The following is a 10,634-nucleotide window of genomic DNA, read 5'->3' as shown; positions in this document are numbered from 1 at the left end:
CTGCTACGTGCTCGGACGTGGGGCTCGGGTCCGTAACACACCAAAACCCAGTAGGGTCCGGGCCTGCGTGCCCAACACAACCCTGTAGCGTGAGGGCCTGCGTGCCCACCACAACCCTGTAGGGTCCGTGCCTGCATGCCTACCACAACCCTGTAGGGTGAGGGCCTGCGTGCCCACCACAACTCCTTTAGGGTGAGGGCCTGCGTGCGCACCACAACCCTGCAGGGTGAGGTCTGCGTGCCCACCACAACCCTGTAGGGTCCGAGCCTGCGTGCCCACCACAACCCTGTAGGGCCCGGGCCTGCGTGCCCACCACAACCCCTGTAGGGTGAGGGCCTGCGTGCCAACCACAACCCTGTAGGGTGAGGGCCTGCATGCCCAGCACAACCCCTGTAGGGTGAGGGCCTGCGTGCCCACCAGAACCCTGTAGGGTGATTGCCTGCGTGCCCACCACAACCCTGTAGGGTGAGGGCCTGCGTGCCCACCACAACCCCTGTAGGGTGAGGGCCTGCGTGCCCACCACAACCCCGTAGGGTGAGGGCCTGCGTACCCACCACAACTCCTGTAGGGTGAGGGCCTGCGTGCCCTCCACAACCCTGTAGGGTCCGGGCCTGCGTGCCCACCACAACCCTGAAGGGTGAGGGCCTGCATGCCCACCACAACCCCTGTAGGGTGAGGGCCTGTGTGCCCACCACAACCCTGTAGGGTGAGGGCCTGCGTGCCCACCACAACCCTGTTGAGTCCGGGCCTGCGTGCCCACCACAACCCCTGTAGGGTCCGGGCCTGCGTGCCCACCACAATCCCTGTAGGGTGAGGGCCTGCGTGCCCACCACAACCCCTGTAGGGTCCGGGTCTGCGTGCCGACCACAACCCCTGTAGGGTGAGGGCCTGCGTGCCCACCACTACACCTGTAGTGTCCGGGCCTGTGTGCCCATCACAACCCTTGTAGGGTGAGGGCCTCTGTGTCCACCACAACCCCTGTAGGGTCCGGGTCTGCGTGCCCACCACAACCCCTGTAGGGTGAGGGCCTGCGTGCCCACCACAACCCAGTAGGGTGATTGCTTGCGTGCCCATCACAACCCTGTAGGGTGAGGGCCTGCATGCCCACCACAACCCCTGTAGGGTGAGGGCCTGCATGCCCACCACAACCCTGTAGGGTGAGGGCCTGCGTGCCCAACACAACCTCTGTAGGGTCCGGGTCTGCGTGCCCACCACAACCCCTGTAGGGTGAGGGCCTGCGTGCCCACCACAACCCTGTAGGGTGATTGCCTGCGTGCCCACCACAACCCTGTAGGGTGAGGGCCTGCGTGCCCACCACAACCCCTGTAGGGTGAGGGCCTGCGTGCCAACCACAACCCTGTAGGGTGAGGGCCTGCGTGCCCACCACAACTCCTGTAGGGTGGGGGCCTGCATGCCCACCACAATCCCTGTAGGGTGAGGGCCTGCGTGCCCACCACAACCCCTGTAGGGTTCGGGTCTGCGTGCCGACCACAACCCCTGTAGGGTGAGGGCCTGCGTGCCAACCACAACCCTGTAGGGTGAGGGCCTGCATGCCCACCACAACCGCTGTAGGGTGAGGGCCTGCGTGCCCACCAGAACCCTGTAGGGTGAGGGCCTGCGTGCCCACCACATCTCCTGTAGGGTGAGGGCCTGCGTGCCCACCACAACCCTGTAGGGTGAGGGCCTGCGTGCCCACCACAACCCCTGTAGGGTGAGGGCCTGCGTGCCCACCAGAACCCTGTAGGGTGAGGGCCTGCGTGCCCACCACATCTCCTGTAGGGTGAGGGCCTGCGTGCCCACCACAACCCTGTAGGGTCCGGGCCTGCGTGCCCACCACAACCCTGTAGGGTCCGGGCCTGTGTGCCGATCACAACCCCTGTAGGGTCCGGGCCTGTGTGCCCATCACAACCCCTGTAGGGTGAGGGGCCTACGTGCCCACCACAACCCCTGTAGGGTGAGGGCCTGCGTGCCCACCACAACTGTAGGGTGAGGGCCTGCATGCCCATCACAACCCTGTAGGGTGAGGGTCTGCGTGCCCACGACAACCCTGTAGGGTCCGGGTCTGCGTGCCCACCACAACCCCTGTAAGGTGAGGGCCTGCGTGCCCACCACAACCCTGTAGGGTGAGGGCCTGCGTGCCCACCACAACCACTGTAGGGTGAGGGCCTGCGTGCCCACCACAACCCCGTAGGGTGAGGGCCTGCGTACCCACAACAACTCGTGTAGGGTGAGGGCCTGTGTGCCCACCACAACCCTGTAGGGTGAGGGTTAGCGTGCCCACCACAACCCTGTAGGGTCCGGGCCTGCGTGCCCACCAACACCCTGTAGGGTCCGGGCCTACGTGCCCACCACAACCCCTGTAGGGCGAGGGCCTGCGTGCCCACCACTACACCTGTAGGGTCCGGGCATGTGTGCCCATCACAACCCTTGTAGGGTGAGGGCCTCTGTGTCCACCACAACCCCTGTAGGGTTCGGGTCTGCGTGCCCACCACAACCCCTGTAGGGTGAGGGCCTGCGTGCCCACCACAACCCTGTAGGGTGATTGCTTGCGTGCCCATCACAACCCTGTAGGGTGAGGGCCTGCGTGCCCACCACAACCCCTGTAGGGTGAGGGCCTGCATGCCCACCACAACCCTGTAGGGTGAGGGCCTGCGTGCCCACCACAACCTCTGTAGGGTCCGGGTCTGCGTGCCCACCACAACCCCTGTAGGGTGAGGGCCTGCGTGCCCACCACAGCCCTGTAGGGTGATTGCCTGCGTGCCCACCACAACCCTGTAGGGTGAGGGCCTGCGTGCCCACCACAACCCCTGTAGGGTGAGGGCCTGCGTGCCAACCACAACCCTATAGGGTGAGGGCCTGCGTGCCCACCACAACTCCTGTAGGGTGGGGGCCTGCATGCCCACCACAACCCTGTAGGGTGAGGGTCTGCGTGCCCAACACAACCCTGTAGGGTCCGAGCCTGAGTGCCCAACACAACCCTGTAGGGTCCGGCCTGCGTGCCCACCAGAACCCCTGTAGGGTCCCGGCCTGCGTGCCCACCACAACCTTGTAGGGTGAGGGCCTGCATGCCCACCACAACCCTGTAGGGTGAGGGCCTGCGTGCCCACCACAACCCTGTAGGGTCCGGGCCTGCGTGCCCACCACAACCCCTGTAGGGTCCGGGCCTTCGTGCCCACCACAACCCTGTAGGGTCCGGCCCGCGTGCCTACCACAACCCCTGTAGGGTCCCGGCCTGCGTGCCCACCACAACCCTGTAGGGTTAGGGCCTGCGTGCCCACCACAACCCCTGTAGGGTGAGGGCCTGCGTGCACACTACAACCCTGTAGGGTGAGAGCCTGCGTGCCCACTACAACCCTGTAGGGTGTGGGCCTGCGTGCCCACCACAATCCTGTAGAATGAGGGAATGCGTGCCCACCATGTTACGGCCCTCTCGGGTCGCAACCGGGTTCTTACTCTGATGTTGTTAGAGGTAGGGTATCCGGCCCGAAGCTAGTAGTGGCTTTCAAGAGATGTGACTCGTAACGCAAGAAAAATAATAGGGGAAGGGAAATAAAGTCAAAAACTTAATAATATAATTAACACCTCCACCATAAATATTATAAAGATTAACACAAGGGAGAGGAATAAACACTAGAATGCACAACATAGACTTCGTCTGAAGACTCTGAACGTTCACGGTGCTCAACGGTGCCGAGCTCTTGGTCCTCTCATGGCCTTACGACGAATCCTTCGAGAATCTTGAGTCTACCCTGGCCACAGGCCAGCCAAGTCACAGTTCCACTGGGGGCACCGTCGTGGAGGCCGTCAACCACAAGTCCAGCAGATAGCTGGCAGGTTCCAAATCAGCGACGCTGCTTAGGCCACTCCACGATCGATACTAAGGTAGCGAACCCTAGTCAGGAGCCTCGTGTGATACCACGGATCACTCTCCTTGCCACAACTCCCCAGTGGTTAAGCGTCTCCACCAGTCAGTCCCGGATATGACAATCCCTCAACTGCCACTTCACAGGCAGGTCAACACCAGTGTTCATCCGGGGGCAACTCACAGCTGCTGCAGCAAACACTTGGAGACGAGACGACTGCCTTGGGTAGACTGACTCAACTTCCATTACAGCAGTCCCAGGTCGATTCTGTAGACAGACACGTCATCAATAATAGAGACACACTAGGGCATGTCACTTACCGGCTTAGACACAAACGCCCGATGTATCTACTCCATAGATGGCGTTGCTGTCTAAGCTCCACCTCACCAGAGGTCAGCAGCGGCTGTGTTATGAGCTGAGCAGGACCGGAAACTAGCCCTTGTGGCCAGTATTTCCTGTCCTCACTTGATGGCGCCGTCGATTTGGAGGGGGTTTTGGGAGCTGACCGACAGATGGCGTGGTCGTCACTGCTCAGGGCTCGGATGTGGGGCTCGGGTCCGTAACACACCACAACCCAATAGGGTCCGGGCCTGCGTGCCCAACACAACCCTGTAGGGTGAGGGCCTGCGTGCCCACCACAACCCTGTAGGGTCCGTGCCTGCGTGCCCACCACAACCCTGTAGGGTGAGGGCCTGCGTGCCCACCACAACTCCTTTAGGGTGAGGGCCTGCGTGCCCACCATAACCCTGCAAGGTGAGGTCTGCGTGCCCACCACAACCCTGTAGGGTCCGCGAGCCTGCGTGCCCACCACAACCCCTGTAGGGTGAGGGCCGGCGTGCCCACCACAACCCCTGTAGGGTCCGGGCCTGCATGCCCACCACAACCCCTGTAGGGTGAGGGCCTGCGTGCCCACCACAACCCTGTAGTGTGAGGGCCTGCATGCCCACCACAACCCTGTAGGGTGAGCGCCTGCGTCCCCACCACAACCCTGAAGGGTGAGGGCCTGCGTGCCCACCACAACCCTGTAGGGTCCGGGCCTGTGTGCCCATCACAACCCCTGTAGGGTGAGGGGCCTCTGTGCCTACCACAACCCCTGTAGGGTCCGGGCCTGCGTGCCCACCACAACACCTGAAGGGTGAGGGCCTGCGTGCATACCATAACCCCTGTAGGGTCCGGGTCTGCGTACCCACCACAATTCCTGTAAGGTGAGGGCCTGCGTGCCCACCACAACCCTGTAGGGTGAGGGCCTGCGTGCCAACCACTACCCCTGTAGGGTAAGGGCCTGCGTGCCCACCACAACCCTGTAGGGTGAGGGCCTGCGTGCCCACCACAACTCCTGTAGGGTTAGGGCCTGCGTGCCCACCACAACCCTGTAGGGTGAGGGTCTGCGTGCCCACCACAACCCTGTACGGTCCGGACCTGCGTGCCCACCACAACCCTGTAGGGTCCGGGCCTGTGTGCCCACCACAACCCCTGTAGGGTGAGGGCCTGCGTGCCCACCACAACCCCTGTAGGGTCCAACCTGTGTGCCCATCACAACCCCTGTAGGGTGAGGGCCTGCGTGCCCACCACAACCCCTGTAGGGTCCGAGTCTGCGTGCCCACCACAACCCCTGTAGGGTGAGGGCCTGCGTGCCCACCACAACCCTGTAGGGTCCGAGCCTGCGTGCCCAACACAACCCTGTAGGGTCCGGGCCTGCGTGCCCACCACAACCCTGTAGGGTCCGGCCCGCAGCCCCCCACAACCCCTGTAGGGTCCCTGCCTGCGTGCCCACCACAACCCCTGTAGGGTGACGGCCTGCGTGCCCACCACAACCCCTGTAGGGTCCCTGCCTGCGTGCCCACCACAACCCCTGTATGGTGACGGCCTGCGTGCCCACTACAACCTTGTAGGGTGAGGGCCTGCGTGCCCACCACAACCCAGTAGGGTGATTGCTTGCGTGCCCATCACAACCCTGTAGGGTGAGGGCCTGCGTGCCCACCACAACCCCTGTAGGGTGAGGGCCTGCATGCCCACCACAACCCTGTAGGGTGAGGGCCTGCGTGCCCACCACAACCTCTGTAGGGTCCGGGTCTGCGTGCCCACCACAACCCCTGTAGGGTGAGGGCCTGCGTGCCCACCACAACCCTGTAGGGTGATTGCCTGCGTGCCCACCACAACCCTGTAGGGTGAGGGCCTGCGTGCCCACCACAACCCCTGTAGGGTGAGGGCCTGCGTGCCAACCACAACCCTGTAGGGTGAGGGCCTGCGTGCCCACCACAACTCCTGTAGGGTGGGGGCCTGCATGCCCACCACAATCCCTGTAGGGTGAGGGCCTGCGTGCCCACCACAACCCCTGTAGGGTCCGGGTCTGCGTGCCGACCACAACCCCTGTAGGGTGAGGGCCTGCGTGCCAACCACAACCCTGTAGGGTGAGGGCCTGCATGCCCACCACAACCCCTGTAGGGTGAGGGCCTGCGTGCCCACCAGAACCCTGTAGGGTGAGGGCCTGCGTGCCCACCACATCTCCTGTAGGGTGAGGGCCTGCGTGCCCACCTCAACCCTGTAGGGTGAGGGCCTGCGTGCCCACCACAACCCCTGTAGGGTGAGGGCCTGCGTGCCCACCACAACCCTGTAGGGTGAGGGCCTGCGTGCCCACCACATCTCCTGTAGGGTGAGGGCCTGCGTGCCCACCACAACCCTGTAGGGTCCGGGCCTGCGTGCCCACCACAACCCTGTAGGGTCCGGGCCTGTGTGCCCATCACAACCCCTGTAGGGTCCGGGCCTGTGTGCCCATCACAACCCCTGTAGGGTGAGGGGCCTACGTGCCCACCACAACCCCTGTAGGGTCCGGGCCTGCGTGCCCACCACAACCCTGTAGGGTGATTGCCTGCGTGCCCACCACAACCACTGTAGGGGCCGGGTCTGCGTGCCCACCACAACCCCTGTAGAGTGAGGGTCTGCGTGCCCATTACAACCCTGTAGGGTGAGGGCCTGCGTGCCCACCACAACCCCTGTAGGGTGAGGGCCTGCGTGCCAACCACAACCCTGTAGGGTGAGGGCCTGCGTGCCCACCACAACTGTAGGGTGAGGGCCTGCATGCCCATCACAACCCTGTAGGGTGAGGGTCTGCGTGCCCACGACAACCCTGTAGGGTCCGGGTCTGCGTGCCCACCACAACCCCTGTAAGGTGAGGGCCTGCGTGCCCACCACAACCCTGTAGGGTGAGGGCCTGCGTGCCCACCACAACCACTGTAGGGTGAGGGCCTGCGTGCCCACCACAACCCCGTAGGGTGAGGGCCTGCGTACCCACCACAACTCGAGTAGGGTGAGGGCCTGTGTGCCCACCACAACCCTGTAGGGTGAGGGTTAGCGTGCCCACCACAACCCTGTAGGGTCCGGGCCTGCGTGCCCACCACAACCCTGTAGGGTCCGGGCCTACGTGCCCACCACAACCCCTGTAGGGCGAGGGCCTGCGTGCCCACCACTACACCTGTAGGGTCCGGGCCTGTGTGCCCATCACAACCCTTGTAGGGTGAGGGCCTCTGTGTCCACCACAACCCCTGTAGGGTTCGGGTCTGCGTGCCCACCACAACCCCTGTAGGGTGAGGGCCTGCGTGCCCACCACAACCCTGTAGGGTGATTGCTTGCGTGCCCATCACAACCCTGTAGGGTGAGGGCCTGCGTGCCCACCACAACCCCTGTAGGGTGAGGGCCTGCATGCCCACCACAACCCTGTAGGGTGAGGGCCTGCGTGCCCACCACAACCTCTGTAGGGTCCGGGTCTGCGTGCCCACCACAACCCCTGTAGGGTGAGGGCCTGCGTGCCCACCACAGCCCTGTAGGGTGATTGCCTGCGTGCCCACCACAACCCTGTAGGGTGAGGGCCTGCGTGCCCACCACAACCCCTGTAGGGTGAGGGCCTGCGTGCCAACCACAACCCTGTAGGGTGAGGGCCTGCGTGCCCACCACAACCCTGTAGGGTGGGGGCCTGCATGCCCACCACAACCCTGTAGGGTGAGGGTCTGCGTGCCCAACACAACCCTGTAGGGTCCGAGCCTGAGTGCCCAACACAACCCTGTAGGGTCCGGCCTGCGTGCCCACCAGAACCCCTGTAGGGTCCCGGCCTGCGTGCCCACCACAACCTTGTAGGGTGAGGGCCTGCATGCCCACCACAACCCTGTAGGGTGAGGGCCTGCGTGCCCACCACAACCCTGTAGGGTCCGGGCCTGCGTGCCCACCACAACCCCTGTAGGGTCCGGGCCTTCGTGCCCACCACAACCCTGTAGGGTCCGGCCCGCGTGCCTACCACAACCCCTGTAGGGTCCCGGCCTGCGTGCCCACCACAACCCTGTAGGGTTAGGGCCTGCGTGCCCACCACAACCCCTGTAGGGTGAGGGCCTGCGTGCACACTACAACCCTGTAGGGTGAGAGCCTGCGTGCCCACTACAACCCTGTAGGGTGTGGGCCTGCGTGCCCACCACAATCCTGTAGAATGAGGGAATGCGTGCCCACCATGTTACGGCCCTCTCGGGTCGCAACCGGGTTCTTACTCTGATGTTGTTAGAGGTAGGGTATCCGGCCCCAAGCTAGTAGTGGCTTTCAAGAGATGTGACTCGTAACGCAAGAAAAATAATAGGGGAAGGGAAATAAAGTCAAAAATTTAATAATATAATTAACACCTCCACCATAAATATTATAAAGATTAACACAAGGGAGAGGAATAAACACTAGAATGTACAACATAGACTTCGTCTGAAGACTCTGAACGTTCACGGTGCTCAACGGTGCCGAGCTCTTGGTCCTCTCGTGGCCTTACGACGAATCCTTCGAGAATCTTGAGTCTACCCTGGCCACAGGCCAGCCAAGTCACAGTTCCACTGGGGGCACCGTCGTGGAGGCCGTCAACCACAAGTCCAGCAGATAGCTGGCAGGTTCCAAATCAGCGACGCTGCTTAGGCCACTCCACGATCGATACTAAGGTAGCGAACCCTAGTCAGGAGCCTCGTGTGATACCACGGATCACTCTCCTTGCCACAACTCCCCAGTGGTTAAGCGTCTCCACCAGTCAGTCCCGGATATGACAATCCCTCAACTGCCACTTCACAGGCAGGTCAACACCAGTGTTCATCCGGGGGCAACTCACAGCTGCTGCAGCAAACACTTGGAGACGAGACGACTGCCTTGGGTAGACTGACTCAACTTCCATTACAGCAGTCCCAGGTCGATTCTGTAGACAGACACGTCATCAATAATAGAGACACACTAGGGCATGTCACTTACCGGCTTAGACACAAACGCCCGATGTATCTACTCCATAGATGGCGTTGCTGTCTAAGCTCCACCTCACCAGAGGTCAGCAGCGGCTGTGTTATGAGCTGAGCAGGACCGGAAACTAGCCCTTGTGGCCAGTATTTCCTGTCCTCACTTGATGGCGCCGTCCATTTGGAGGGGGTTTTGGGAGCTGACCGACAGATGGCGTGGTCGTCACTGCTCAGTGCTCGGACGTGGGGCTCGGGTCCGTAACACACCACAACCCAATAGGGTCCGGGCCTGCGTGCCCAACACAACCCTGTAGGGTGAGGGCCTGCGTGCCCACCACAACCCTGTAGGGTCCGTGCCTGCGTGCCCACCACAACCCTGTAGGGTGAGGGCCTGCGTGCCCACCACAACTCCTTTAGGGTGAGGGCCTGCGTGCCCACCATAACCCTGCAAGGTGAGGTCTGCGTGCCCACCACAACCCTGTAGGGTGAGGGCCTGCGTGCCCACCACAACCCTGTAGGGTCCGTGCCTGCGTGCCCACCACAACCCTGTAGGGTGAGGGCCTGCGTGCCCACCACAACTCCTTTAGGGTGAGGGCCTGCGTGCCCACCATAACCCTGCAAGGTGAGGTCTGCGTGCCCACCACAACCCTGTAGGGTCCGAGCCTGCGTGCCCACCACAACCCTGTAGGGTCCGGGCCTGCGTGCCCACCACAACCCCTGTAGGGTGAGGGCCGGCGTGCCCACCACAACCCCTGTAGGGTCCGGGCCTGCGTGCCCACCACAACCCCTGTAGGGTGAGGGCCTGCGTGCCCACCACAACCCTGTAGTGTGAGGGCCTGCATGCCCACCACAACCCTGTAGGGTGAGCGCCTGCGTCCCCACCACAACCCTGAAGGGTGAGGGCCTGCGTGCCCACCACAACCCTGTAGGGTCCGGGCCTGTGTGCCCATCACAACCCCTGTAGGGTGAGGGGCCTCTGTGACTACCACAACCCCTGTAGGGTCCGGGCCTGCGTGCCCACCACAACCCCTGAAGGGTGAGGGCCTGCGTGCATACCTTAACCCCTGTAGGGTCCGGGTCTGCGTGCCCACCACAATTCCTGTAAGGTGAGGGCCTGCGTGCCCACCACAACCCTGTAGGGTGAGGGCCTGCGTGCCAACCACTACCCCTGTAGGGTAAGGGCCTGCGTGCCCACCACAACCCTGTAGGGTGAGGGCCTGCGTGCCCACCACAACTCCTGTAGGGTTAGGGCCTGCGTGCCCACCACAACCCTGTAGGGTGAGGGTCTGCGTGCCCACCACAACCCTGTACGGTCCGGACCTGCGTGCCCACCACAACCCTGTAGGGTCCGGGCCTGCGTGCCCACCACAACCCCTGTAGGGTGAGGGCCTGCGTGCCCACCACAACCCCTGTAGGGTCCAACCTGTGTGCCCATCACAACCCCTGTAGGGTGAGGGCCTGCGTGCCCACCACAACCCCTGTAGGGTCCGAGTCTGCGTGCCCACCACAACCCCTGTAGGGTGAGGGC

Source organism: Procambarus clarkii, chromosome 6 (genome assembly GCF_040958095.1).
Source record: "Procambarus clarkii isolate CNS0578487 chromosome 6, FALCON_Pclarkii_2.0, whole genome shotgun sequence".
NCBI classification, from domain to species: Eukaryota; Metazoa; Arthropoda; class Malacostraca; order Decapoda; family Cambaridae; genus Procambarus; species Procambarus clarkii.
This window is presented reverse-complemented; position numbering follows the sequence as displayed.